We start from the raw sequence: 5,293 nt of genomic DNA on the forward strand, positions 1-5,293 counted from the left end.
TGAGAGGTGGCCTCATTCACCCTTTCCAAGTCAATGATGAGTGTGAGCTGATGATCAGGATGTTCAGGACCCACCTCCTTCTACCTGGCTATTCCTACTCAGATTCAGAAGGCTAGAAAACAGGCCACAAGAAAAAGGGAAAGTTTTAAATCGCACATTGGATTGTTTCTTTTCAGAGAAATCACTGCTAAGGAGAAACAACTGAGTCTTGCTGTCATTTTAAAGGTTTTTGTTTGTTTGCTTTTGTTTTTGTTTTGTTTTTTGGCTCAGAGCTTCCAGAATTCTTGAATCCCAATGATAATCTGGCGTTCTGTACAAAGATGAGATCTAAGAACTCATCTCATTACACAGCTGGCTGTCAGAGGCCCTGGGTGGAAACTTCTGTCCTTCGTGGGCCTGTTTGCTGAGCTGTATGAATGGAAATAATATTGTAGAACTTTGTTAGGATTTTAGGTGGATTAAGCCATTAATGTTCTCAAAATTTTGCATAAATTATAGCCATCGTTTACACATCTGGAGAAGAAAATAATTCTTTTCTAGACAAACTGGCTTTGGGACTGAGCTTGTTTTTTCTTATGTTGATGACTAAATTAAGATTTATGATTTATTAATCAAGGGCTTCCTTCCAAACTGACCTCTCTGAAACTTTGAGCTGTTCTGTTTAACCCCAGTGTTACCACCTTTGATAATTTTCTTTGTCTCCAGTTCAGGGTATCAGAGGAAATCAGACAGATGACATGTGTTTCCAATGGATTCCTTTATGCCCTGTGTAACAACATAGTATCAACATACATTCCCAGGGGTTTCCAAGTTATACACAGAGTTCTTTTTGTTTTTATTTTATTATTTTAGAGCATTTTTTAAAGATTTTATCTATTGATTTTAGAGAAGAGAAAGACAGAGAGAGAGAGAGAGAGAAAGGAGCAGGAAGCATCAACATACAGTAGTTGCTTCTTGTATGTGTCTTGCTTGACCAGGCACACCTAGGGTTTCGAACAGGCAACCTCAGCATTCCAGGTCGACGATTTATCCACTGCGCCACCACAGGTCAGGCACGCACAGTTCTTCTTAAAGGAACAATGATGCTCTTGGCACTCCTGGAGATATTTTCTTTCTACTTTCACTGACTGTTCGGTTTGGATGGTTTCTGAGATTATGGAACACCCATTTTCATCCTGCTGAGGACCAAAAGGCCAGCACTACCTAATCATAATAATCCACTAGTGTCTCAAGAACTGGAAGCTCATCACAGCATTGCAGACATTCCAGTCACAGGAAAGTAATGAAGGCCTTGGGGAAAAATGAAGAGGAAAAAGATTAGCTAGTTTAGTTAGATTAAACTCTGACCTGAAACCTTTCATTTGCTTTTTCTTAAATGTAATCCTTATGTAATTTATCCGTTTCATAATTTATTCACAACCCATTTAATTTCACTGATCATTTTGCCACAGTGTTGCTCTCTTGCCTGTGCCCTCAGGGCTACTCGGGAGGACATGGTGGGCTGCCAGAGCCCACTCAGGCCTCTTGTGGTCTGTAAGACTGTGCAGTGGGAGAGGAACTCTGTCAACAGCTCAGCTACTCCCCCTCTCCACACACCCTCCCTCACAGAGTGTCCCGGCTTCTCCACATGCCCTCCCTCACAGAGTGTCCAGGCTTCTCCACAGACCCTCCCTCACAGAGTGTCCGGGCTTCTCCACACACCCTCCCTCACAGAGTGTCCCGGCTTCTCCACACACCCTCCCTCACAGAGTGTCGCGGCTTCTCCACACACCCTCCCTCACAGAGTGTCCCTGCTTCTCCACACACCCTCCCTCACAGAGTGTCCGGGCTTCTCCACACGCCCTCCCTCACAGAGTGTCCGGGCTTCTCCACACACCCTCCCTCACAGAGTGTCCGGGCTTCTCCACACACCCTCCCTCACAGAGTGTCCCAGCTTCTCCACACACCCTCCCTCACAGAGTGTCCCAGCTTCTCCATACGCCCTCCCTCACAGAGTGTCCGGGCTTCTCCACACACCCTCCCTCACAGAGTGTCCGGGCTTCTCCACACACCCTCCCTCACAGAGTGTCCGGGCTTCTCCACACACCCTCCCTCACAGAGTGTCTGAGCTTCTCCACACACCCTCCCTCACAGAGTGTCCCGGCTTCTCCACACACCCTCCCTCACAGAGTGTCCCGGCTTCTCCACACACCCTCCCTCACAGAGTGTCCCAGCTTCTCCACACGCCCTCCCTCACAGAGTGTCCCGGCTTCTCCACACACCCTCCCTCACAGAGTGTCCCGGCTTCTCCACACACCCTCCCTCACAGAGTGTCCCGGCTTCTCCACACACCCTCCCTCACAGAGTGTCCCGGCTTCTCCACACGCCCTCCCTCACAGAGTGTCCCGGCTTCTCCACACGCCCTCCCTCACAGAGTGTCCCGGCTTCTCCACACGCCCTCCCTCACAGAGTGTCCCGGCTTCTCCACACGCCCTCCCTCACAGAGTGTCCCGGCTTCTCCACACGCCCTCCCTCACAGAGTGTCCCGGCTTCTCCACACGCCCTCCCTCACAGAGTGTCCCGGCTTCTCCACACGCCCTCCCTCACAGAGTGTCCGGGCTTCTCCACACACCCTCCCTCACAGAGTGTCCGGGCTTCTCCACACACCTTCCCTCACAGAGTGTCCCGGCTTCTCCACACACCCTCCCTCACAGAGTGTCCCGGCTTCTCCACAGACCCTCCCTCACAGAGTGTCCGGGCTTCTCCACACACCCTCCCTCACAGAGTGTCCCGGCTTCTCCACACACCCTCCCTCACAGAGTGTCCCGGCTTCTCCACAGACCCTCCCTCACAGAGTGTCCGGGCTTCTCCACACACCCTCCCTCACAGAGTGTCCCGGCTTCTCCACACACCCTCCCTCACAGAGTGTCCCGGCTTCTCCACACACCCTCCCTCACAGAGTGTACGGGCTTCTCCACACGCCCTCCCTCACAGAGTGTCCCAGCTTCTCCACACACCCTCCCTCACAGAGTGTCCCAGCTTCTCCACACACCCTCCCTCACAGAGTGTCCCAGCTTCTCCACACACCCTCCCTCACAGAGTGTCCCAGCTTCTCCACACACCCTCCCTCACAGAGTGTCCCAGCTTCTCCACACACCCTCCCTCACAGAGTGTCCCAGCTTCTCCACACGCCCTCCCTCACAGAGTGTCCCGGCTTCTCCACACACCCTCCCTCACGGAGTGTCCGGGCTTCTCCACACACCCTCCCTCACAGAGTGTACGGGCTTCTCCACACACCCTCCCTCACAGAGTGTACCGGCTTCTCCACACACCCTCCCTCACAGAGTGTCCTGGCTTCTCCACACACCCTCCCTCACAGAGTGTCCTGGCTTCTCCACACACCCTCCCTCACAGAGTGTCCGGGCTTCTCCACACACCCTCCCTCACGGAGTGTCCCGGCTTCTCCACACACCCTCCCTCACAGAGTGTCCGGGTTTCTCCACACACCCTCCCTCACAGAGTGTCCGGGCTTCTCCACACACCCTCCCTCACGGAGTGTCCCGGCTTCTCCACAGACCCTCCCTCACGGAGTGTCCCGGCTTCTCCACACACCCTCCCTCACAGAGTGTCCGGGCTTCTCCACACACCCTCCCTCACGGAGAGTCCCGGCTTCTCCACACACCCTCCCCCCTCACGGAGTGTCCGGGCTTCTCCACAGACCCACCCTCACAGAGTGTCCCGGCTTCTCCACAGACCCTCCCTCACAGAGTGTCCCGGCTTCTCCACACACCCTCCCTCACGGAGTGTCCCGGCTTCTCCACACACCCTCCCCCCTCACAGAGTGTCCGGGCTTCTCCACACACCCTCCCTCACAGAGTGTCCGGGCTTCTCCACACACCCTCCCTCACAGAGTGTACGGGCTTCTCCACACACCCTCCCTCACAGAGTGTCCGGGCTTCTCCACACAGCCTCCCTCACAGAGTGTCCGTGCTTCTCCACACACCCTCCCTCACAGAGTGTCCGGGCTTCTCCACACACCCTCCCTCACAGAGTGTCCGTGCTTCTCCACACACCCTCCCTCACAGAGTGTCCCGGCTTCTCCACAGACCCACCCTCACAGAGTGTCCCGGCTTCTCCACACACCCTCCCTCACGGAGTGTCCCGGCTTCTCCACACACCCTCCCCCCTCACAGAGTGTCCGGGCTTCTCCACACACCCTCCCTCACAGAGTGTCCGGGCTTCTCCACACACCCTCCCTCACAGAGTGTCCAGGCTTCTCCACACACCCTCCCTCACAGAGTGTCCGGGCTTCTCCACACACCCTCCCTCACAGAGTGTCCGTGCTTCTCCACACACCCTCCCTCACAGAGTGTCCTGGCTTCTCCACACACCCTCCCTCACAGAGTGTCCGGGCTTCTCCACACACCCTCCCTCACAGAGTGTCCAGGCTTCTCCACACACCCTCCCTCACAGAGTGTCCGGGCTTCTCCACACACCCTCCCTCACAGAGTGTCCCGGGCTTCTCCACACACCCTCCCTCACAGAGTGTCCGGGTTTCTCCACACACCCTCCCTCACAGAGTGTCCGGGCTTCTCCACACACCCTCCCTCACGGAGTGTCCCGGCTTCTCCACAGACCCTCCCTCACGGAGTGTCCCGGCTTCTCCACACACCCTCCCTCACAGAGTGTCCGGGCTTCTCCACACACCCTCCCTCACGGAGTGTCCCGGCTTCTCCACACACCCTCCCCCCTCACGGAGTGTCCGGGCTTCTCCACAGACCCACCCTCACAGAGTGTCCCGGCTTCTCCACAGACCCTCCCTCACAGAGTGTCCCGGCTTCTCCACACACCCTCCCTCACGGAGTGTCCCGGCTTCTCCACACACCCTCCCCCCTCACAGAGTGTCCGGGCTTCTCCACACACCCTCCCTCACAGAGTGTCCGGGCTTCTCCACACACCCTCCCTCACAGAGTGTCCAGGCTTCTCCACACACCCTCCCTCACAGAGTGTCCGGGCTTCTCCACACAGCCTCCCTCATAGAGTGTCCGTGCTTCTCCACACACCCTCCCTCACAGAGTGTCCGGGCTTCTCCACACACCCTCCCTCACAGAGTGTCCGTGCTTCTCCACACACCCTCCCTCACAGAGTGTCCCGGCTTCTCCACAGACCCACCCTCACAGAGTGTCCCGGCTTCTCCACACACCCTCCCTCACGGAGTGTCCCGGCTTCTCCACACACCCTCCCTCACAGAGTGTCCGGGCTTCTCCACACACCCTCCCTCACAGAGTGTCCGGGCTTCTCCACACACCCTCCC

The sequence above is a fragment of the Saccopteryx leptura genome, chromosome 11 (assembly GCF_036850995.1).
Source record: "Saccopteryx leptura isolate mSacLep1 chromosome 11, mSacLep1_pri_phased_curated, whole genome shotgun sequence".
In the NCBI taxonomy this organism is placed as follows: domain Eukaryota; kingdom Metazoa; phylum Chordata; class Mammalia; order Chiroptera; family Emballonuridae; genus Saccopteryx; species Saccopteryx leptura.